The 27248-nt window shown below is 35.0% G+C and overlaps 1 long non-coding RNA gene across 6 annotated transcripts in view; it reads right to left on the bottom strand.

The window, feature by feature from the left end:
- The window catches only part of LOC309959889, a 154786-nt gene that overhangs the window by 108002 nt on the left and 19536 nt on the right, over positions 1-27248 (bottom strand). For 5 of the 6 annotated variants that reach the window (XR_014326102.1, XR_014326103.1, XR_014326104.1 and 2 more), the window contains 3 exons: positions 19448-19569; positions 18160-18261; positions 16937-17032 (listed from right to left, as the gene is read on the bottom strand). This is a non-coding gene — a long non-coding RNA (uncharacterized lncRNA). Of the gene's footprint in view, positions 1-16746; positions 16794-16936; positions 17033-18159; positions 18262-19447; positions 19570-27248 lie in introns of all 6 variants that reach the window. The other variant, XR_014326101.1, reaches the window with a different exon arrangement.

Here is a 27248-nt window from a genome sequence, read left to right as displayed (position 1 = left end):
TCTATGACTAGCATAGTAATCCATGAACTTTCAATCTCCCTCAGCAGAAATCACAATCCTAATCGTTACAGCTATGGTCTTAAGTCTGGTGGCTATGTCTCCTCTCTTAAGGACACCAATCAACTGCTTCCTATATGTCTGCTCTCTTATAAGGAATTAACAACTCAGTTTCTTACTGATATGCTTGGTATGCCTATGAGGCCCTTGCAACTTTACCTTGAATCCCCTGAACAAGAATATTTTATTCAAAGTATAAGTGAATATTTGAGATTACTAGAGATAACTGAATATTTGAACATTATGCCACTGTTCCTCAAACTGTCCCCCAACCTTATATTAGGAGAGTCATCCTAGCACCTGTCCTGCCCTAGAAATAAAGTCTATTGTCAGCCCTGGTCCCTCCATCCTATGTTAGCTACCTAGCCAGAATGTCTCACCAACAAGCAGGGTCAGGACTAAGATGAGAGGAGTAAGGTACCTTGGGTGCAAATTTAAGAAGGTGCAAAAAAACTCAGCAATCAAGATAAATAATATTTTAATACCTTATTTTAAATAATCAGAATTTATGTAAAAAACTGATGATGAACAAAATATCAAAATTTTAAATTAATACAGAGTCAATATTACTGATTTTTCTTTTTGCCTCAGGTTCCAATACAGCACAACATAGTTAGTAACTGTCTCTATTTAAAATTTTGATATTTTGTCCACTGTGAATTTTGTGCCTGAAGCAAGTGCATTGCTCACCTCACCCTAGTTTCAACCCTGCCAACAAGTACCAGGATAAAACATATTATATTTTTAAATGTGATCTTAATGGTAATACTCATGAATAAAAATTGGTTTAGGAAATCTTCTGTAGCTGGAATATAAAACTTGATATACATTAGTATGAAATAAAATTTGTGGAAGTATGACAACTTATTCAAACTCCAAATTTTAAAATTATAAACTATCTTCTTGAACTTTTATTTTCAGTAATGGAAGCCTAAATTTTTTAGACCTTGGTATTATTGGCATTTGGGGCTGGATAATTCTTTTTTGCAGGAGGGTATCCTATGTATTGTAGAATGTTTAGAACCATCACTGGTCTCTACTGACTAGATGTCAGTATCTCCCCCAACCCCAATTATAAGAGCCAAAAATATCTTCAGATGTTGCCAAATGTCCCTCAAGGGGATGAAATCATCCCCAGCTGAGAACTACTAGTTGAGACCATCCCTCCTGCTGAAAATGAAAAATGAAGAATTTTTTTTAAATGCCATCACTTTAAAGCACTGAGCTGACATGATAATGCGGAACTGTCATGCTGAATGCTTAGTGAAATATAAAACCCAATGCTATCTCTCTAGTAAGTAGAACATCAAACACCTATGAAGACATCTGCCAACTGGCAAATTTAAGCTTCAATTCTGGAACATCGAAGGCAAAGAGCCCCACCTAAACTGGGGTGGCTAACAGAAAACCCTCACCTTATTAAGTTGGACCTCAAAGGTAATACCTAGAATGAAACCTGTCTTCCCCATTCTCAACCCCACCCCTAGGACAGTGGGGTGAAGGTTGCTTTGGCACTAAGAGGAGCAGGAGAAAAAAGAGAAGGAAAACGGGGGAACCTCTGTTCTCAGATACAAAAGAACATCTATCTCATAGCACTCACAAAAATTAACTTGAAATGGGTTAAAACTTAAAATAAGACCTGAAACCATAAACTCTCAGCCTTCCATTACTGAAAATCTTTGGCCATAGACTGGCCCTTGTGGGGATTAGCTGACCAGGTTCTCATTACCTTGACTGAGTAGGGAACCTCAAACTGTTGGTGAAATGGTCGTGGGTTCTTTAGCAAAAGCAAATGCAAATCTTCCCTATAGAAAGGTAAGTATAGTCTAAGCCTCCAGAACTCTCCAAATAATTTTATGAAGGCAATAAGAAAAATAACCAAGCATACAAGGAAACAAAGCACCATGGTCAAAAGTCTGCATAAATGAAAGATGACTGAAAGAGATCCCTTAAGACTTCAAATATTAGAATTATCAGAAACAAATTACAAAACTATGCTTACTACATTAAAAATTAATTAATAGCATGCTTGAAAATATATACAGGAAATTATAAAAAGTGAAAAAGCAGATTTGAAAAAAATCAAATAAAATTTCTAGAAATTGAAAATACAATGACTAAAATTTAAAATCCAATATTTGCAAATCACATATATCTGATAAGAGGTTAATACCCAAAATATATAAATAACTAATACAAACCAATAGCAAAAATAATAATAATAACCTGATTTTAAAATAGGCAAAAGATCTGAATAGACATTTTACCAAAGAAGACATACAACTTGCCAACAGGTGTATGAAAAGGTGTTCAACACCACTAACCATCAGGGAAATGCAAATCAAAACTAAAATGAGCTATCATCTCACACCTATTAGGGTGGCTATTATCAAAAAGACAAGAAATAACAAGTGTTGGAAAGGGTTCAGAGAAGAGAGACCCCTTGTACAATGTTGGTTGGAATATAAATGATACAGCTATTATGGGAAAAAGCATGGAGGTCCCTCAAGAAATTAAAAAATAGAACTACCATATGATCCAGCAATCCTACTTCTGGGTGCATAACCAAAAGAAATAAAATTGCTATCTCAAAGAGATATCTGCACTCCTGTGTTCACTGCAGCATTATTCACAACAGCCAAGATATGGAAATAACCTAAGCGTCCATCAATGGATGAACAGATAAGGAAAATGTGGTGTATACACACACACACACACACACACACACACACACACACACAGGAATATTATTCAGCCAATTTCCTTCCAAAAAGAAGGAAATTCTGTCATTTTCAACAATATGGATGAATCTGGAGGACATTATGCTAAGTGAAATAAATCAGACAGAGAAAGACAAACACTGTAGATCTCACTTATTACATTTACAATCTTAAAAAGTCAAATACATAGAACCAGAGAGTAGAACAGTGGTTGCCAGGAGTGGGGGTGAGAGAAATGGGGATGTGATGTCCATAGTGTACAAACTTTCAGTTATAATATGAATAATGAGGATTTAATGTACAGCATTATAGTTAAAAATACTGTATTATATACTTGAAATTTGCTAAGAAAGTAGATCTTAAGTGTTCACACTACCAAAAAAAAGTGACTATGTGAGGTAATGGATGCATTAATTAACTTGATTGTAGTAATCATTTCACAATGTATATGTATATTAAGTCATCACGTACACCTTGAAAAAGTAAATTTTTAAAAACTATGATTTGCCATTGAGAAGTGATTGCAATGTAAATTATACTTCAGAAAAGCTTTTAAAAGCTATTGTGTTACAGAAAGGCACACAATCAGACATTAGTGAAGCAAATATTCATAACTAAAATAATGACCACAAATGAGTGGTGATTATATTCTTACACTATGGACTAAATATTTGTGTTCCCCACAAAGTTCATATGTTAAAGTCCTAATCCCAATTTGATGGTTTTTAGAGGTAGGACCTTTGGGAGGTAATTAGATCTTGAGGGTAGAACTTTCATGAATGGAATTAGTGCCCTTATAAGAAGAAACATGAGAGAGTTGATCTCTCTTCCCCACCATGTAAAAATACAGCAAGAAGACGGCCATCTACAAACCAGGAAGAGGGTCCTCACCAGACACAGAATATGCCAGCACCTTGATCTTGGACTTCCCAACCTTCAGAATTGTGGAAGATAAGTGTTTGCTGTTTAAGCCACCCAGTTTATGGTATTTTGTTACAGTAGTCTGAATTGATTTGGACACCTTGCAAAGCAACAACTAATTACTTACAGAACCTAAGAAAGAAAGATACAAGTATATGAAATTGTGATATGCTTTCTTACAGAGATACATGTAAAAGACTATACATCAAGCAATGCAACTGTGGAGATGTTTGCCAAATCCTTTGAGAAAATGATAAATTTCTAAGCAACCAGGGTCAATATGACCAATTCATTCATTAAGTAATACTATTATTAAGGCATTAGTAGTAATTTTTTCTCTTTTAGTGGTACCTGAATGGTACATCTTAAAATTGATGGTACTTTAGATTCAATAAAAAAAGATATTTGAATAGATCAACAAAATTTTCCAGAACTAATGAAAGACACCAATTCACATATACAAGAAGCCAAATTTCCCAAGCAGTATAAATGAAAGGAAATCCACACTTAAACACATCATCATGAAACCATTTAAAACCAAAAGGAAAGAGAAAGATCTTAAAAGCAATCAGGTGCAGCAGAGGGAGGGACAGAGAAAGACTACCTTTAAAAGAAGGTCAAGATACCACGTTTGTGGAGTGGAAAGTTCAAAACTGTTAAGATGCCAATTTTCCCCAGATTGATTCATACATCAATCGCTACCAGAATTTCAGCAGCCTTTTGGCAGATATTGGCAACATGATCCTAAAATGTATTTAGAATTGCAAATCATATAGAATTGCAAAATTTATAGAGAATTTATATAGAATGCCAAAACAATTTTGAAAAAGACAAACAAAGCTGGGTAACATATACTTCCCAATTTCAAAACTTAATATAAAGCTACTTCAGTAGTTATCAACACAATGTAGTACTGGCACAAGGACAGACATGTAGATCACTAGAAAAGAAACTAATTTTCAGCAAAGTTGCAAAGGAAATTCACTGAGGGAAAAGATAGCCTTTTTAATTAATGGTACTAGGAAAACTGGATATCCATATGCCAAAAGATAAAGTTATACCTTTATTTCACACTATACATAAAAAATAACACAAAACAGATCGCACATTTAAATGTTAGAGTCAAATCAAACTTTCAAAAGAAAATATAGGTGATTATCTTCAAGACCTTAGGTTAGGCAAAACTTTCTTAGATATGACACCAAAAATATGGTTCATTTTTTAAAATCTGATAAATTAGACCTCATCAAAATTCAAATCTTTTATCCTTCAAAAGATATTATTATGAAAATTTAAAGACAAGCAACAGACTGGGAGAAAATTTTTGGGAAATATTTTCTTATAAAGGATTTGTGTACAAAATATTCAAAGAACTCTTTGTATACAAGAAGACAAACAACACAATCAAAAATTGGGTAAAATTTTTCACAAAGCATTTCACCAAAGAAGATATATGAGTGGCTAATAAGCACACAAAAAGGTATTCAGTGTCATTAGTTTAGTAAAATGCAAATTAAAACCACAATGAGAAGCAATTTCACACCCACTAGAACGGCTATAATAATTTAAAAAAAAAAAAACAGATAATAGCAAATGTTGGCAAGGATGTGGAGAAAGAAGGGTCCTCATACTTTGCTGGTGGGACCATAAAATGATGCAACCACTTTGGACAGTTTGGAAGTCTCGTAAAAAGTTAAAAATAAATGTTCCAAATGACTGAACAATTTTACTTTTAGGTATCTACCCAAGAGCAATTAAAACATATATTTACACAAAGACTTACACATGGATTCTCTTAGCAGCATTACTCATATTCATAGTTGAAAACCATATAAACCTAAATATCCATCAACTGATGAATGGACAGACATGATGTAGTATATGCATACAGTGGAATACTACTCATCAATAAAAAGAACAAATTACTAACACATGCTCTGACATATATGAAGCTCAAAAATATTATTCTAGGGAGGAAGGGTTGGGGGGAGGGATAGATTGGGAGTTTGGGATTGACACGTACACACTGCTATATTTAAAATACATAACCAACAATGACCTACTGTATAGCATAAGGAACTCTGCTCAGTATTCTGTAATAAGCTAAATGGGAAAAGAATTTGAAAAAAGAATACATACATGTATATGTATAACTGAATTACTTTGCTGTATACCTGAAACTAACACAACACTGTTAATCAACTATACTCGAATATTAAATGAAAATTTAAAAAATAAAAATAGAAAATAAAAAATAAATTAAAATGTTAATATTAAACAGTAACATTACACAAGTGAGACACAATAAAGCATCCTAATGAAATTATCATATTTAGTAGTATTCTCATGCTTATGTATATCTTAGTATTTCAGAAGCCTCCATAATTTTCATAAATGATTGAAGATAGTAGATGCTTACTGAGTACACCAAAGAGGTTAGACATCAAACACTTTCAGTGTGAAAAAACATATATGTTATTCTAACTCAAAGAATACTAGCACAAAAGACCACACAATGTATGATTTAATTTATATGAAATTCCCAAGAAAGGAAAATCTACAGGGAAAAAAAATAGATTAGTATGGTCTGGAGTAAAGGAGAAGGGATAGAAGTTACCAAAGGGGAAAAGTGGGGGAGATAAATTAGGAGTTTGGGATTAACAGATACACACTACTATATATAAAATAAACAACAAGGACCTACTACATAGCACAGGGAAATATATTCAATATCTTGTAATAATCTACAATAGAAAAGAATCTGAAAAAGAATATATATATATACATATACAACTGAATCACTTTGCTGTACACCTGAAACTAACACAACAGTGTAAAGCAACTATACTTCAATTCAAAAAAAAGGAGAGGGGATGGAGATTAACAGTTAATGAACATAAGTAATCTTATTTAGGTGACAGGAATGCCCCCAAACTGATCAATGGTGATGGCTGCACAACTTACTAAATTTACTAAAAAAATCATTGACTATATACTTGAAATGGGTGAATTAAATTAACATGCAAAATTATATGACATACCCCAAAGCTATATATACACACACATATATGAATATACATACATATATACATACATGAAAGTCAGACTGGTAACTGGCATCACAAAAACAACAGTGAAAACTAGAAAACAATGGAATGAGATCTAAACACAAGGACAAACAAAACTGCCATCCCTGAATTTTATACCCCGAGAAATATATTTAAAGAATGAACACAAAATAGAGACTTCTTCAGAACAATGAAAATGCAGTGTGTCATCAGCAGATACTCTCTAGAAGAAATGCTAAAGATAAACTACAGGTAGCAGCAATGAGCTCCCAGATAAAAGACCTAACATGCAAGAAAGAACCAAGAGCAAATAAAGTGAGAAATACGTGAGTATATATACATAAACATCAAGTATAAAAATTCATAGTAATAAAGTCTCGTGGGGTTAAAGATAAATATAACACAACAATGTTCAGGAGAGGGGGACTGGGGTTAAAGTATTCTAAAGTCTTTATATTATCCAGAAGGAAGTTAAAGGTAATGATTGACTTGAGACTTTGACAATTATGTTTATTCTAATTTCTAGAGTAACCAATAAATGAATAGAAACAGAATGTATAACTTCTATATTATTAGAGAGAAAATGGAATAATAAAAAAATTATCAATTGTATTAGTCAGCATTACAGAACCAAAAACCAATAGGGTGTGTGTGTGGTGTGTGTGTGTGTGTGTGTGTGTGTGTGTGTGTGTGTGTGTGTGTGTGTGTGTGTGTGTGTGTGTGTGTGTGTGTGTGTATCTAGAGAGAGAGAGAAATATTATGAGAAATTGGCCAATGCAATTTTGGAGGCTAACAAGCCCCAAGATCTGCAGTCAGCAACCAGCAGACTCAGGAGAGCTGATGGTATAGTTCCAGTCCAAGTCCAAAGGCCTAAGAACCAGGAGAGCCAATAGTATGGTCCTAGTCTGAAAGCCAGTAGGTTTGGGGCCCAGGAAGATGTTTCAGGTTGAGTCTGACGGTGGGGAAAAAAAAAACTGATGTCCCAGCTCAAAGGCAATAAGGCAAAAGGAATTCCTTCTTACTCATCTTTTTGTTCTATTCAGATCTTCAAGAGATTGGATGAGGCTCACCCATATTGGGAAGGGCAATCTGCTTTACTCAATCTACCAATTCAAATGTTACTCTCATTCAGAAATACTCTCATGGAGCCACCACAATGTTTGATGAACTATCTGGGTACCCTGTGGCCTAGTCAAGTTGACACATAAAATTAATCATCACATCAATCCAAAAGAAAGTAAAAAGGGAGAGAAAAACAGAAAAGCCATGTCAAATGGAAAGTGAAAAATAGAACAGCAAAGTCTACCACATCAGTAAATGCATTAAATGTAACCAAATTTAAACTCTGCTTAGAATCAACTAGATGTCTGAGAGAAGGTTATATGAATTCAATCTACACATTCACTAACATCTACTATGTGTTATATATTGTTTTAAGTACATGGACACATCAGTGAAAAAAACAAAGCAATCAGATTACAAAATAATAAATAAATGTTCTGTATTCATTTTCATCTATCTATAATCCATACCTCCCTTCTTTAAAAGACTGTGTTCATTTATAATTTAAAACATTGTATACAACAGGTTAATTTAAAGATAAAGGAGAGCTCAGTAATTAAATGAACAAATGTAGAACATGGTTACACAAGGAACCACAGATGAGGAAATTACTAAAAGCAAGTAGTATTAATATTAAATTTGGGACTTCCCTGGTGGTGCAGTGGTTAAGAATCCACCTGCCAACGCAGGGGACACGGGTTTGAGCCCTGGTCCGGGAAGATCTCACATGCCACAGAGCAACTAAGCCCGTGTGTCACAACTACTGAGCCTGCGCTCTAGAGCCCATGAGCTATAACTACTGAGCCTGCATGCCACAACTACTGAAGTCCACATGCCTAGAGCCCATGCTCTGCAACAAGAGAAGCTACCGCAACGAGAAGCCCTTGCACTGCAACGAAGAGTAGCCCCCGCTCACCACAACTAGAGAAAGCCCGTGTGCAGCAACAAAGACCCAACACAGCCAAAACTAAATAAATGAATAAATAAATTTATTTATTAAAAAATATTAAACTTGAGCTTATAGGCAGCCAAGGCAAAAAGGGAAATAGCACATTTTAGTCATTTGCCAAAAGTTGTATATTCAGTAGAAGACAGAAACTTTTATTTAGGTCTAAATTATAATGAAAACTAACAGGGATCATTGTAGTCTGAGAAATATATAATTATATAGGCTGTTCCAAGAGATCCAGTAGCCAACCTAAGAAGTTTCATACAAAGACAAGTTGGGTAGGATAGGGAAAATAACATGGGCTTCAGATCCAGACAGAATTGAGTTTCAGTCATGTTCCATCACCTACAGGTTGTATAACCATGGGCAAGTTATTTAACCTCTCTGAACATCGATTTCCTCATCTCTAAAACAGAGCTACGAATGAAGGAATCAGAGAGACATTTTATAAAGTATCTAGCATATAACAGTTCTCAGTTTTAAAAGAGTTTTTATTATGATTTTTACAGCACATAATAAATAAATATAAGGGCAATGTAAATTGATACAGAGAGGAGTTTCTACTTACAGATTAAAGGGCATGGTGCTTTAAAAACAGTCAGTTCCACAGTACCAATGAACTAAAATATGAAAATTTTCCAAAACTGTTCTTAGAAATCTCTAAAGAACAATATGGAAGTAATACAAATAATCAAAGGGAAAGGTGACTATTTTACACATTGAGATGTCATAAGGTTTGTGTATGTAAATTTACATAAGGCAAGTCAGAGGAAAACTGGGCTTCTGTCAAGTGGATTCGTTTTTGTGTTAACAACCACTTTTTGCCTTTTTCCTAAGCATCAACATTAATCAGTAAACTACGTGAAAGTAGAGTCCATTCATGGTCTTGCATGCCATTCTTTTCCAGTGTAGGCACATACAGAGCAGTCAATTAATATTTGTTAATGAACAAATGTATATCAGCTATTATCTCTGGAACTGATAGTTTTCATTTCAAGAAAGTTGCCTAACATGTTCTGTGGTGATAGTTTGACCCTAGGCATTTCTGTGACTTGTAACATAAACAATTTTTTTAATGACCAACTCTAATGGTTAATTTTATGTGTCAACTTGGCTATGCTATCGTACCCAGTTATTTAATCAAACACTTGTTAGCGTTACTGTGTTAGGCGTTATCTGTAGATATAGTTACCATCTACAGTCAGCTGACTTTAGGTAACAGAATTACCCTCAATAACTTGGGTGGGCCTTATCCCATGAGCTGAAGGCCTTAAGGGCAAAGTCCCAGACAAGAAATTCTGCCTCCAGACTGCAGCGTTATCTTCTGCCTAAGTTTACAGCCCGCCAGCCTGCCCTACCAGATTTAGATGCGCCAAGTCCCCATAATCACGCGAGCCACTCTCTTAAAATAAATCATAAATGCATGTGTGTATATGTATACGTTATATATATCTTATTGGTTCTGTTTCTCTGGAGAATCCGAACTAATACACCAACTGAAGTGAACGATTTGTTTTGAGGCTTTAAAGCAGAGGTCCCCAACCTCCAGGTCACGGAGCGCTACCAGTCCGCGGCCTGTTAGGAACCGGGTCACACAGCAGGAGGTGAGCAGCCAGTGAGCGAGCAAAGCTTCCTCTGAGGCTCCCATCGCTCGCATTACCGCCCGAACCATCCCCTCCCCCCACCCCCGGGTCCATGGAAAAATTGTCCTCCACAAAACTGGTCCCTGGTGCCAAAAAAGGTTGGGGACCGCTGCTTTAAAGTACAAAGTTGACATCAAAAGTAGAATACACCAAAAATAATATTATATGTTGCTTTCAACCTTTAGTTTTAACTAAAACAAAATGCCTTTTTTCTGTTCTTCTTTGATATCAATCCTAAATTACTAATTCCAACCAGCATCTATCACCTTCAAAATTCAAGTCCCTTTAATTTTTTTGCATAATAACATACAGACTTCTCAGCATCAAAACCATATATCATTTTTTAACCATGTATCATTAAATCCAATTAAAAAGAGATTCTTTTTTAAGTCTTTATTGAATTTGTTACAATATTGCTTCTGTTTTTTAAGTTTTGGTTTTTTGGCCGCGAGGCATACGGGATCTTAGCTCCCCAGCCAGGGATTGAACCCGCACTCCCTGCATTGGAAGGCAAAGTCTTAATCAGGGAAGTCCAAAAGGAGGTTCTTAAAGAATTCTTTTAGAGATTATCCATAACATCAATAGCATACAGGCCTAAAATCATACAGCGTGCACTTATACCATATTAGTGTTCATGTAATAAAAAGTAATATATCATAATTGTGTACTCCACACCTATTAATCTGTAGTTCCACCCTTTAGCATATACCTAAACAAGAGAAATAAAGATCTTATCAAATCTATGCCAAGGAAGGATTTAACCAAAAATACTCAAAAGGGCCATAAATTTTAATATATAGGATGCTACTTAAAAATTCACTTTATATTACTAGGATAGAAACTGCCACTTTCATTGTACAAAACTAGAATAGGGACACCAATGTAATGTTGATATTGAGAAATGCAATATATATTTATGTAATATGAGATGCTTGGACCATGTTACAAAAATGCAAATTTTATTTTCTTGTACATTTAGTGAGAAAAGGGAGGGAGAATAAATGTCAAAGGTTAAAGTGTAAACTCTGGAACAGAAGCCTTTGGCAGATTTTATTTATATTGGACATCCTGAACCCTTTAAACATTTACCTAGAAATGCAAATACCAGACATTTATTCTTGAATATTTTACTTCAGTTTTCCCATAATCTCCAGATACTTCCATCCCCTCTCACAATGACTATACTAATGCTAAATTGTTCAAGGCAATCAATTAATGGAAGCAATCAGGTTGTACATCACAAAATGGAGACAATCTAGAAATCTCTTTTATTAAGTCAACATAAACAAATGATCAAAATAATTCAGTCCATTTCTGTGGCTTAAAAAAATATTTTTGTCTCCTCCTTTCCATCCCAGTCTTCTTCTATTCCCAAGTCTTATGGCCAGGTCACAGCAACAAAAACCCATTTTACTATATATTGCTTACCTCAATATACCTAAAGAAGTATAATAAATGTTTCTAGATTCCAAATGTACAGCTATGTCACAGAGATAAAAAGCACTGAGCCAGGCTGGAAAACTGACAGTATTTTACGGCCCCACTTTAGTTTATGGTCATTTCACAAAATCTACCAAAGGCATAAAAGACTTTATGTTTTTTTTCTATAATTAGTAAATTGATCCTTTGCCTCTCCAATTCTAATTCCTTAATTCCAATTCTACTAGAATGTTTTATATTGTTAAAAACATCTTTGGAGAATTAATCTTTTGGTCATAATTTTTAAATGAATATAATAACTGATTAAATATATAATTCATTGCCTAATCAGGAATAAAATTTTAATCCCATAAAAGATTTTAATAGCAATTTTAACTACTAGGCGCATAATTAATGGTGTTAGGGGATAAAAATGAAATTTCAAGGTGACTAAAGCATAAATTCAAGAACTTTAGACAATTCTAGAGATAACACAACATTAAAATTAAAAGCTTATAGCTGTGTTTATAGAATGATGTGTAATTATAAGTTACTATTCCACCTTTTCAGATAAAATAATATAGTAGAAGAATTTTATTCAGAAAATAAGTTTTATAAAACATTTTTAAGGACAATGAAACAGCAATAAAACAATTTTTGGTTCCAATATAAATAAATCTTATTCATAAAAGAAAGCAAGTTAAAAGGCATTGGAACTCTGAGATATTAATTACTGTGCTTTTACATAGAGGGAAATTATGGCAGTACAATTCTATGATCCTTATACATGCAAAGTTTCCATTAACTTTGATGATTTTGCTTTTATAAGTAACACAGTATTACTTTATCATACACAATATTTTTATTAGTAAGAGTATCTCATAATAATACTGTTAAACAATTGGGTTCTATATTCTCAAGCCTCAGAATTTTCAATGAAGGTACCTCAGTTTTACTACGGCAATGACTGAATTTTGTGCAAAATTCTCAAATTTTGAATATATCACATTATGGAGCACCCGTTTATTTTCAATTGCTTGGGTGGATGGGACCAAAGAAAATGCAGTTACACTACAGGAATTTTCTGCCATTCAATTGCCAGTGTAGTTATGCATGAAAAACTCTTAATAAGTCAAAAGAGAACAAAATTCATTTGAAAGCAGAATTGACCCCCTTGATTTGGTTCTACGAATGGAAAGATTCAGGTCACTATGGATCCTTTTCTCAACTCAAAAGAGACCCTCTCTATTAATAAGCATTAAAATGCTTCACGTTTTAAAGTCTGCAACATCATGGCTTCATTATGAATTAGGTATTTAGGGGAAAATGCATTTCCTACAAAGGAAAATGTTAAAAATGTACCATTCCTCCAACATGCATTTTTCAAATAGTAAGAAAGAAATGTAACTGTTTTTGCAACCTAGGCTCAAGCAACTGCCCAAGCAGCCTATAGGACTGATATCAATAGGAGTTTTATGCCTGATGGAAAATCATTCTAAAGATTTTTTTTAACTGAAAAATAACGTCACCACTGTGATTTCCACCCTGGAAAACTAAAGCAGGAATCACACTGTGTTGTTAAAATGTTAGCAACATTTCATTTTTTGAAAAGGCAGTTTAGTTTTCCTGAAATAAAGAGTTGATTATCTCTCTTATTTCTGTTACAAGAATTTGATATATCACAAAGTATGAGTTACAGCATGTGCCAACTATCAACCAGGAAAAATGAACCTGATTCATAATTCACTTTGAGAATGTCTAGTTAGTCAATCAAGTGATTTGTAATCATGAAAGCTGCCAGAAATTGAATGAATAATGAGCCACAGTAAAATCCCTGGATTTTTTTTAGTATTCTTACTTCATTGTGACTTTTATTGCCACTTTTGATCAGTTTCTCAGCAGCACAAATTAAATCACACATATTTACTTAGACGTTTTTGACTATTAAATAGGCTAAAGGATACACAAGTTGATGACCAGAGTATTTAATGTCTTCCTACGAAATTAAAAGTCTTAGTGTTTATAGCTTTAGCAAAGAAAACTTCATTCCTTCCAACCCCCTCAACACTTGCCTTATTTTATTTAAATTATTTAGTGAATATGCTATTTCAGGATAGCTTATTCTGATTCAGTGTATTTTCTTAAGTTGTTTCTATATAGTCTAAAACAAGTAAAATCATTTAACAGAATTTTGTTACTATCAGAAGCATTAAACTTCCTATTAATATCTTCATTGTATACTATTTCCTCAGTTAAAACTATAACATAAGCTGATGGCCAAAGAACATTTGACCTCTAATATATGTTATTAAATAATATATACATTTCTCATTAAATATACATAATATTAAGTTATTATAATATATAAGCATTGAATTATATAATAGTTATATACTGTGTACTACAGTTATTAGTATAATCTTATTAAATATAAAAAATATAAACCAACTTAAAGCTTGGCATATTACTAAAGGGGTAATATGATAAGTTAGTGTTTTTCAAAATGTAAAACTACTAAACTATGTAAGAATTTGTCACTCTGATAATACTGGCCATTATTAGCATTTTAGCAGGATGGCATGACATAAGAATTACACAATTTTAAAGCAAATAGAACTTTAAATGTGATAACAAATAGGCTCATTCTTTGACTTACTTTTCATAATTTTCAAGCAAAATAGTCTTTATACAACTTCAGACTGATTATAACACCAGACCACATGTGGCCTTCCCTAAGGAAAGTAATAAGTCCTTAAGTCAAGACCTATCCTACTCATTATTGAAATCTAATATTTATGAAAAATTCAACTATCTAAATTTTGTGGGTTAATTTCCAATAATAAATGGTGTTCAAGATAACAAATTCCAGACATATACTATATTGATTCCAAGAAGCAAGTACGATTATGGTGAGACCTCAGGAAAGATACTGTTTTCCACACTGCATGTGTGAAAAGTGTAGCAGCACTCCACCTTGGAATTCACCTTATCACCATTATCACACCAACTGTGAGGATCATCTTTTCTTTCCGACAGAGATTAACCATTCATTCAACAAATGCTTATTAAGCATCTATTATGTGTCAGATATTGTGATAAAAACTGGGAATGAGAAAAATGAATCAGACAGCCTTTTTACTTGTCCTTAAGAAATCTATAGTCTAGTTAGAAAGATTCATATAGGTAAATAAGTACAATAAAATATAGGTTCTAGAATAGATCTATGTACTGGAAAGGCTCAAAGAATGTAAGGTACAATGACAGAGGTCAGTAGTCACGAAAGGCTTCAGGGAAGTACCAAAGCTGAATCTTGAATGAAAAGTTCATACTCGGGGAGGGGGAAGGGTGAGCTGTGACAAAGCGAGAGAGAGGCATGGACATATATACACTACCAAACGTAAGGTAGATAGCTAGTGGGAAGCAGCCGCATAGCACAGGGAGATCAGCTCGGTGCTTTGTGACCGCCTGGAGGGGTGGGATAGGGAGGGTGGGAGGGAGGGAGACGCAAGAGGGAAGAGATACGGGAACATATGTATATGTATAACTGATTCACTTTGTTATAAAGCAGAAACTAACACACCATTGTAAAGCAATTATACCCCAATAAAGATGTTAAAAAAAAAGAAAAGAAAAGTTTGTACTCACCAGGGAGCAAGGAGGAAAGATCATAATGATAAGAAGAAGAATATTAATAAAGAAGTGCCAAATAGCTAATTACAGTAGGGTTACTACAAGCTATTCAGTTTAACTGAAGTCGACATGTAAGGAATATATATGATGTTGGGTAGTAAGGGAGAAGGCTGCCAGAGGTAAGCCTGAAACAGTATGCAATGGCCCAATAACAAAAGTCCTATATGTACATTAACACAATATATATCTTATAAACAATAGAAACCTTTGAAGAATTTTAAGCATAAAAATCACAGGACCATAGGTTTCCATAATGTCTAAACAATTTATGCATTTGGCTTTCTTCAACAATGGTCAAACTAACATTTCACATTTCATTGTGTACCTGATAGAGAATTAATGTCACCATTTTAGCCTACCTGTCTTATATTCATATGTAAATAACCTCCCAAAACAAGGGTCTCAGCCTCTAGCAAACTTGTGAACTGAACAGCAATTCTACTACCTGAAGAGTGGGGCAGACATTAAAGGTACACCAAGCTTAACAAGGAGGCATCATCAAGATTCTACTTAAAGAATTCATATATGTGATATATGCACATGCCTACACACACAATATTAAGCATGGATAATATACTGACTGTCAAAAGTTATGTCCATGTAAAGTCACAAAAGCAAATGTTTTCCACAGACACATTTTGGCGTACCTCAATCAGTAGTATAAAATCACTGTGAACTAGCCAGACTATGCTTCAAAAATAAAGTAGCCTAGTCTTGAACTGCATACATAAAGGCTTCATGCAGCTTAATGCAGCGTTTATAAACAGGAGCTTTGAGCAAAAGCTCTGAGGTCACAGAGTCCAGGGTTGAAATCCTGGGTCAGCCACTGACCTTATACAAATTATGAAACTCTCTAAGTCTTAGTTTCCTTATCTGTAAACCTGGGGTAATTATTCCTACCCCACAACACTGTTGTGGGGATACAATGAAGCACAGAAAACCCTCAGCACAGGGCTGAGCAAATAGTAATTATTCAATAAATAGTATCTTACTATTATAGATACAACAGAAATTATTCTAGTTATGATAAACTCATGTTTATACACTAAATAATTTTGTCTGACTAGCATTAAAGAAATTTCCAAAGTCTAGTCCAACTGCAAATGTTTGATGTAGGCTTAATGTGAAAACAATATTAATATGAGACAAATCATCTAAAAATAATGTTTTCAAGGAAAGAGATTTTGAAAAATGCATCGTTACACTTAATTACTTACAGAGCATGGGAAGAAGAGTCCAATCTTACTATAGGAATACTGCAAGCCTTTTTAAGGAAAAGGAAAATGGTACAATCAAACCTTTTCTCCAAATACAGTGCCATGTCATTCCTTTTTTTATTTCATCACCTCTTACAAAAAGATTTAGTACAGATGGTAAGGCTGGTTATAATCATGTAACAACATGTACCTGTCGTATAAGGATCCTCTCCCTAGAGTGAGGCGTTTCTTTGACTTCAGTGAGCATCAGTCCTACCAGTCTCTGACCCTGGGATTTGTTTATACTCTGTAAGAAAAAAATAAAAATATAATAACAATAAAACTATAAATAAGGTAGAATACTAGTAAAGTAAGACTGTAAAAGAAAATTTACTTTGACGACCTGACAATGAAGATGATTCAAGTGAAAACAACTAGAATAAAGAGGGCCAAAGCAACGTCGGTAACTGTATCAAGTTACTTATACATACATATATACATATATACGTATGTATGTATGCATATATACATATATACACATAGTCATGGCTACGTAAGGTTGGGTCAAGTCACAAATGTAATTAGTATAGTAAAATGAAGTTATGATTATTAAATATACATTAAATGATATTAACCTGAACTAAAGATTGCTACGTAGATACACTAACTCTTGTGATAATATTAAACGTATATATGTAGTCATCCACTGTATCTCTGGGATAGCAAACCTGCAGCAAGCATTAACAATGGCTACCAGTTGAAAGACAAAATAATCTATGTATTTGAAAATGGAAGAGAATCTATACAATTACACTGCAGTTATTCTGAAATTTCCTGAAATCAGTAATATATTTTAAAATAAGCATGTAATACATGTGAGTCTGTTCTAGCCAATATTTAATCAAATAAAAGTCATGAATTGTGGGCTTCCCTGGTGGCGCAGTGGTTGGGAGTCCGCCTGCCGATGCAGGGGACACGGGTTCGTGCCCCGGTCCGGGAGGATCCCACATGCCGCGGAGCGGCTGCGCCCGTGGGCCATGGCCGCTGGCCTGCGCGTCCGGAGCCATTGCTCCACAATGGGAGAGGCCACAGCAGTGAGAGGCCCGCGTACCGCAAAATAAATAAATAAATAAATAAGTCATGAATTGTAAGTTAACTAGCATGTGTTATACAGAAATAAGAATAGGGGTGAGAGAGAAACTAATCAAACTACTTTTAGGTATATTCATAAACATCAAATTATTACTTCCATTCTTTTCTACTATTAGGTTGACTTTTATGCAATCCTTTAGACATAAGTAATGAAGCATTATGGTTCAACACCCTAATGATGTCTCACAAAACAAAGTTTAAACCAAACTGTTATTTGATAACACTGAAAACATGAAATAATACTAGCATGATCTTTCCTGTATGAAGATGACACTGACTCACCGTCAATAAAGACAAGTTTCAAGTTGTTTTTCCATGGTGGAGATGGACTTCCTGATACAGCCATTCTCTTGCCAAAGCTCCCTGGTGAATAACAGCTTATACCTGAAAGATAAGTGTTACCAGTGGTCACAGAAAATAACAAAATAAAATTGTCAATATAGCAATGAAATCTATGCCTTGGTCCCAACCACTGTGTCCTGATGAACTAAAAGTCACAAAAATATATAAATACTGCGTAATACTTACATACAAAAATTGTACATGTATTTACTCTGACATATTCATTGTATTCTATGTATCACTGACCTAAAAATACAAATAATCACAGCCTGACCGCTATCCCTAGTAAAAATGTTCTCAGCTGTCTTAACTAAAACAAAAATTGCTTCTGACATGTAAAATCCAACGTGTATAATGAAAATGCTCAAAACATGAATGCATGCCAACTTTTCATCCCTCATCACCAGTAGCAATAACTGAGGAAATTACAGAATATTTTTGTTAATGTTAGCAATATTCTCAATATCATTAAATGCAGTATGACTACAGCCAAAATTACTTCGACATTTCCCAGAATTCTGAAAAATACTTCTACTTTTCACGAAGAAAAAATAATTGTGTTACTAGCTTCAGTGTTCATTCATGTTAATGCAGAACAGAGGTTTTGTAAATAAATACTCCCGATATGGAATTTTATCAGTTGCCAGTTGAATCTCCTTCACAAGAGTTGAGGAGCTAGCTAAACATTGCTGAAGACATAGTTTTTAGTATAAGTAAAATTAATGTTATGTGCTTCTTTATTATTTAAGGGAGTAAGAGATTAATATTTGTTAAAAATCATTAAAAAGCAGGACTTCCCGGGCGATCCAGTGGTTAAGACTCCGTGCTTCCAGTGCAGGGGGTGCAGGTTCAATCCCTGGTCAGGGAACTAAGATCCCACAAGTCAGGTGGTGTGGCCAAAAAAAAATTTTTTTAATTAAAAAAATAAGAAAAAAAATTCACTAAGAAGCAGCTAACAACTGGATACCATTCAAACAAAATCACAATGCTAAGTACCTATGATGAGCAAGGCAATCACTATTTTTTAAATTTTTATGCCTGGGGATTCTATGACAGGTATAAAAATAACAAGGCATAGTACACAATCTCAAAGAAATCACAATATCAGTATTATTGAAACATTCCACTTCCTTTTCTACATAGTTGCTTACAATAACAAACAGCTAAATTCTACCCCAGATCCTCTGTTAGAACAGGAAGGATGAAGAAGAAGAGCACAGCGTCATACCAGAACATGGCAGCTACCACAGGGATGAGGCTCTGGGGCTCCTCTTGCAAATGGAGATAAGGAAATTTCAAGAGAAATGTTGAGAACATCTGCTACAACCTTCGATGCAGGTCTACTGCCACCTGTAAACAAATAATCTTTGTTCATTTTAAGGCACTATAACAAATGTTTCCAGTCACAATTCTGTTTTAAAGGATCTGTCTCCTTATCAACTCTTCATTACATTCCTTATCATCATCCCTCACCAACTCATCAAAATTGGGAATTAGGCTGCAAACTCCCAAAGTTCCTCTTCATATTAGTTTCCCATTTTAACAATGCCTAGCAGAGCACCTTACCATTTTTAAATACTTAATAAATGTCTGATAAGTTGAATTGAACTAGTCATCTTACTCCTTCACCTGTCACCCCCAAAATAATCACTTATTCTAGCTACTAGAATAATCTAGAAATCACTTATTCTACCATTCCTGGCAGGACAGTATAAGATGAAAAGACAAGATTATTTATTTATTTATTTATATTTCTTTTTGGCTGCATCGTGTATTCACTGCTGCACACAGGCTTTCTCTAGTTGCGGCGAGCAGGGGCTACTCTTCGTTGTGGTGCACGGGCTTCTCATTGCAGTGGCTTCTCTTGCTGCAGAGCACAGGCTCTAGGCATGCAGGCTCAGTAGTTGTGGCGCACGGGCTTAGTTGCTCCGCAGCATGTGGGATCTTCCCGGACTAGGGATCGAACCCGTGTCCCCTGCATTGGCAGGCGTATCCTTAACCACTGCGCCACCAGGGAAGTCCAACATTATTTATTAATTCAACAAATGTTTTGCTCAAACACCTACTAGGTACCATACTAAGTTCCATGGATATTAGTGTAAATAACACATGATCCCTGCCCTTAAATAACTCAGTCTAGTAAGAAAGATAAACATGGAAAATAGCCATTATAATACTCTAAAATCAGTTCATAACAAGTTTTATAGAAAGTGCTACAGATACTAAAAGGGAGGAAAACTGTCTTAGAATAAAAGCTTTAGAGAGAAAATGTCATGTGAGATGAGTACTAAAGAATGAGTAGCTGCTGAACAGAGGGACAGAGAAAGGGCATTCTTAGCAGAAGGAAGAGGTGAAAAATTACAGGTATGCAAAAGGGTACACAATATATTGAGAACTTTAAGAAGCTTTTGGGAAGGCAGCAGATGAGGGGGAGAAAAGGCATAAGAAAGATCACAGAGATGCCTTATTATGCTAAAAAGCTGGACCTCTGTCCTGACCAAAGGAGGTAAGCCAAGAGCATGACATGATCATTAAAAAGATCTTGGGGGCTTCCCTGGTGGCGCAGTGGTTGAGAGTCCGCCTGCCGATGCAGGGGACATGGGTTCATGCCCCGGTCCGGGAGGATCCCACATGCCGCGGAGCGGCTGGGCCCGTGAGCCATGACTGCTGAGCCTGCACGTCCAGAACCTGTGCTCCGCAAGGGGAGAGGCCACAGCAGTGAGAGGCCCACGTACTGCAAAAATAAAAATAAAAAATAAAAAGGTCTTGGCAGCAGTGTGAAAGATCGGAGGAAAGACAAGACTAGAGGCATAGGACCAAATCATGAAACAAAGTTGACTTGACTTTAATGGTTTATGGAACTATGGTGACCCAATTCACCAATGACCATTAGGTTTGTTACCCAGTGGATCTTGAATTGAGATATAGATTTAGAGAATACTACAGACTCTAATTTATTTTATAAAACTGTTTATGTGATATAACCTCAAGGAAACAGGATAGCAGAAATTTCATAGAAATTGTATCAAGATACCAAAATATTAATAATGACTAGCTCTGGGTATTGGGGTTACAGGTTATATTTTTCTTCTTGTTCCTAATCTATTTGAAATTCTCCACACGTCAGAATTAAAAATAAATTTTAGGTCAATTCCTTGAAACTTAAAAGCTACTACTGGCCTTAACCCTAAAGGGCCAGAGCCAGGATTCCTTGACAACATAATTGGCTCCAAAGGCTCCCTTCATCACCACAGCCCACTATACATAAAATACTCATTCCTACATCAGAACCTAAACCCATGCCATTTCTACTTCTGTAACATCCTCTTACCCTGAATGCCTACCTAAATCCCAACTTCATCATATCGCCAGCTATAATGATCTTATACATACATTACCAATAGCTCATTATCTGCCCCACATATTGAGACATACAATCATATTATTTATTGAAATCCTTCCTGAATAGTTCTCGTTTGTTCTTCCTACGATTTTCTACAAGAATACTAGTGAATAAAAGAAGAGAATGCTAGTGCAAAATCAGTCCTATTCTAAAACAAATATTCAGACATGACTCATTTATGGATATATGTGCCTGTAAGTACACCAATGATTTGATAAACTGCAAATTTATGCATATAACCTACAAACTACAAAAGAGTTTTCAAATCTATTATCTCAGAAGAAACTGCCTACTATTATGAGTTGCACTGTGTCCCCCTAAAAGATGTTGAAGTCCTAACCCTCAGTACCTATGAATGTGACCTTATTTGGGAATAGGGTCTTTGCAGATAATCAAGTTAAAATGAGGTCATTAGGGTGAGTTCTGATCCAATATGACTGATGTCCTTATAAATAGAGGAAATTTGGACACAGAGACAATAATACACACAGGGAGGACACTACATGAAGATGAAGGCAAGGGTCAGGGTTATGCATCTACAAGTCAAAGAACACCAAAGACTGCCAGCACACCAGCACAAGCTATGGAAAGAGGCATGGAATAGATTCTCTCCCTTACAGCCCTCAGAAGAACCAACCTTGCCAACATTTTAATCTTGGACTTCTAGCCTACAGAACTGAGAGACAATAAGTTACTGTTGCTTAAGCTACCCCCATTTGTGGTACTTTGTTACAGCAGCCCTAGCAAAATATATACCCACAAAGGGAAACGATTTTTTTTCCCCTGAAAGTCACTAAAGATGAAAACATTCTGAAGAAAGATTGCCAATCAGAAATAAAATTTCTTCCTATTCATTTTTAAATTTTGTAGCAAAAGTGCTATTTAACAGCTAAACCAACCGAGTGCCAAAAAACTCTAAGGGGGTATGAGTCAACCTTCATCCTATATAGTACCATTTATACATACAGCATCACATAATCAAACACTGGAGAATGATAGCATCCTATAGATACTAGGACATGAGCATAACATGAAATTATATAGATTTTCCTATGTTTTTAAAAGAGTTGCTCTATGCATTTTTATGTACCTGTAAGAATACAATTTGACCCATCATAAAATCAAAAAGTAGTATAATGAGTTACTTAATAAGGAGCAATGAAGTCAGCACAGGTCAGAAATGGGTTCTGGAGTGACAAATACTTCAATCCAAATTCTTGTTCTATTACTTACCAGCTATGTGACTTGAGCAAATACTTAACAATGCTTGAGCCTCAAATTCTTCATCAGTAAAATGGGAATAATATATGAAATGTGTTTAGCATATAATGCTAAATAGGGTTGATAATAGGGTTTTACTACTTATATAAAAAGTAAAATTCATAAATTAAGGTTTTTTATACTTCTCTTGGGTAAAATAAATAACTAGGCAAGTTTACGTAAGAACAAATGTCTTGATCATATGTACTGTATTTAAAAATATTGCCTTTGACTAGTTCCTTACTAGAAAATGTAGGACTTTCAGAATTTTAAAACTATTTTTCAAAACTCAAAACACATTTAAACTCATCAATATTGGAATGATACAAATAAGATCTTGGTGACTCTGGGCTGTCACAGACATCTTTGGTGTGTGGCTTTCAAAGCTGTACAGTACCAATCCTTAATTCCCTCAGATCACTAAGTTCTAGCCAGTCCAGAAAAACTACCTTTACAACTTAGACTGACAGCAGGTTAACTCTAATAGTATGGCATAATCCATTATAACCTTCTACCAGGTATTACTGATGTGCTTTCTGCCTCTTTTTAAATATCTTCCAAATGTAAAATACACATCCCAAAACTGTAACCAATTGAAAAGGGACTCATTTTGGAATTTGTATACTCCTTTTGAGAAATAGTTAAATAATGCAAAACCCAACTGATTACCAAAATTCAAAAGAACCTTGTTATATCATGCAAACACGCTTCATAAGATACAAATTATACCTCCACTGCTCATTGCAATACCTATAAACTGACACTTACACACCTACTTATAAAGAAATAAAAGACAGAATTCCCTGGTGGTGCAGTGGTTAGGACACGGCACTTTCACTGCTGTGGCCCAGGTTCAATCCCTGGTCAGGAAACTAAGACCCCATAGGCCACACAGTGTGGCCAAAAAAAAAAAGAAAGAAAGAAACTACATAATTAAGTCCATAAAGACTGCAATTACTATGGAGAGAATGGTGGTATTTTTGTTAACCTTTCCATCTAAAACAGCTATCTACATTGGTCAAATTTGTTAGAAAATGTATCAACAACTCACTGCTCCGTGTAAGAAAGCCAAATAGTAAATTACTCTTAGTACTCTTAATAAACTTTGGGGAACTGTAAAAACATGTTCAATGCTGTAATGAATTCAATAATATTAGCAGCAAAGCTAACATGGGGTCAAGACCAAACACAGGTATTTTTGTAAATATTTATGAAAACATGTTTTGCCTTCATATTTAGTATATGTCCTAACTGTAACTCAAATAGACTTTGTAATTGAGTTTAAAAAATGAATCTGCTTCTTGCTAAATAAGGAACATAAAGTCCACTTTTCAGAAAACATTATGTAATTATTATTTATTTACAGAGAGATAATTGGCATACTTAATTTAAACCAAGTATAAAAAAAATTCTTGGATCTTATTTTTTTAACTTATTTAAAGTTAGAAAATGCCATTTTCTATTTACTCAAGCTACTATATTAAGAATAACAGTACTTTTTTGAGTTTATTTTTGTGTATGGTGAGAGGGTGTGTTCTAACTTCATTGATTTACATGCGGCTGTCCAACTTTCCCAACACCACTTGCTAAAGAGACTTTTTCCCATTGTATATTCTTGCCTACTTTGTCAAAAATTAATTGACCATAGGTGTGTGGGTTTATTTCTGGGCTCTCTATTCTGTTCCATTGATCCATATGTCCGATTTTGTGACAATACCATGCTATTTTGATTACTGTAGCCTTGTTGTACTGTGTTGTCTGAAGTCTGAGATGGTTATGCCTCCTGCTTTGTTCTTTTTCTTCAGGATTGCTTTGGCAAAATGGCTTAAAGAGTTAAACATAAGACATGACACCATAAAACTCCTAGAAGACAACATAGGCAAAACATTCTCTGACATAAATCGTACCAATGCTTTCTAAGTCAGTCTCCCAAGGAAACAGAAATAAAAACAAAAATAAACAAATGGGACCTAATCAAACTTACAAGCTTTTGCACAGCAAAGGAAACCATAAACAAAACGAAAAGACAACCTACAGAATGGGAGGAAATATTTGCAAATGATGCGACCAACAAGGGCTTAATTTCCAAAATATACAAACAGTTTATACAGCTTGACAACAAAACAACAAACAACCCAATCAAAAAATGCGCAGAAGACCTAAAGAGACATTTCTCCAAAGAAGAAATACAGATGGCCAATAGGCACATGAAAAGATGCTCAACATTGCTAATTATTAGAGAAATGCAAATCAAAACTGCAATGAGGTATCACTTCAAGAGTTAGAATGGGCATCATCAGAAAATCTACAAACAACAAATGCTGGAGAGGGTGTGGAGAAAAGGGAACCCTCTTGCACTGCTGGTAGGAATGTAAATTGATACAGTCACTATGGAGAACATTATGGAGGGTCCTTAATAATACAGAACTACCCTATGACCCAGCAATCCCACTACATGGCATATACCCAGAGAAAACCATAATTCAAAAAGACACATGCACCCCAATGTTCATTGCAGCACTATTTACAATAGCCAGGTCATGGAAGCAACCTAAATTCCCATCGACAGATGAATGGATAAAGAAGATGTGGTACATATATACAATGGAATATTACTCAGCCATAAAAAGGAATGAAACTGGGTCATTTGTAGAGATGTGGATAGACCTAGAGTCTGTCATACAGAGTGAAGTAAGTCAGAAAGAAAAAGACAAATACCGTATGCTAACACACATATATATGGAATTTAAGGAAAAAAATGTCATGAAGAACTTAGGGGTAAAGCAGGAATAAAGACGCAGACCTCCTAGAGAACGGACTTGAGGTTATGGGGAGAGGGAAGGGTGAGCTGTGACAGGGCGAGAGAGAGTCATGGGCATATACACACTAACAAACATAGTAAGGTAGATAGCTAGTGGGAAGCAGCCGCATGGCACAGGGATATTGGCTCGGTGCTTTGTGACAGCCTGGAGGGGTGGGATAGGGAGGGTGGGAGGGAGGGAGACGCAAGAGGGAAGACATATGGGAACATATGTTTATGTATGACTGATTCACTTTGTTATAAAGCAGAAACTAACACACCATTGTAAAGCAATTATACCCCAATAAAGATGTTAAAAAAATATAAAATAAAAAATAAACATTAAAAAAAAAAAAGAAAGAGAAAAAGAACTATATTAATGCATGTATGTGGAATCTAAAAAATGGTACAGATGAACCAGCGTGCAAGGCAGAAATAGAGACCCAAATGTAGAGAATAAATGTATGGACACCAAGGGGGGGAAAGCAGGGGATGGCGGGGATGAATTGGGAGATTGGGATTGATATATATACACTAATACGTATAAAATAGATAACTCATTTTAAAAAGATAAAGATGACCTAAATAAATAGAGATATTCCAAAAAAAAAAAAAAAAGGTCTACAAATAAATGCTGGAGAGGGTATGGAGAAAAGGGAACCCTCCCACACTGTTGGTGAGAATGTAAGCTGGTGCATCCACTGTGGAAAACAGTATGGAGGTTTCTCAGAAAACTAAAAATAGAATTACCATATGACTCAGCAATCCCACTACTGGCCATATACCCAGACAAAACTATAATTCAAAAAGACACATGCACCCCTATGTTCATAGGAGCACTATTCACAATAGCCAAGACATGGAAACAACCTAAATGTCCTTCAACAGATGTACGGATAAAGAATATGTGGTACACATATACAATGGAATACTAGTCAGCCATAAAAAAGAATGATATAATGCTACTTGCGGCAACATAGATGCAACTAGAGATTATCATACTAAGTGAAGTCAGAAAGACAAATACCATATGATATCACTTACATGTGGAATCTAACTATGACACAAATGAACCTATCTATGAAACAGAAACAGAATCAGGGATATAGGGAACAGACTGCTAGTTGCCAAGGGGGAGGGGGGTGGTAGAAGGTTGGATTGGGAGTTAGGGATTAGCAGATGCAAACTGGTATATATAGAATGGGTAAACAACAACATCCTACTGTATAGCTCAGGGAAATATATTCAATATCCCGTGAAAAACCATAATTGAAAAGAATATGAAAAAGAATGTGTATACATGTATAACTGAGTCACTTTGCTGTACAGCAGTAATTAATACAACACTGTAGTTCATCTATACTTCAATAAAAAATAAATTTAAAAAAGAATAACATGGTACTAAAACAATGTGGAGATCCCTCAAAAAATTAAGAACCACCATATGACCCAGCTGTTCCTCTTCTGCGTATTTATCTGAAGAACATGAGAACACTATTTCTAAAATATATATGCACCCCTATGCTCATTACAGCATTATTTACAATAGCCAAGATATGGAAGCAA

This window comes from Leucopleurus acutus (assembly GCF_964270905.1).
Source record: "Leucopleurus acutus genome assembly, chromosome: 3".
Lineage (NCBI taxonomy): Eukaryota > Metazoa > Chordata > Mammalia > Artiodactyla > Delphinidae > Leucopleurus > Leucopleurus acutus.
This window is presented reverse-complemented; position numbering and strand designations above follow the sequence as displayed.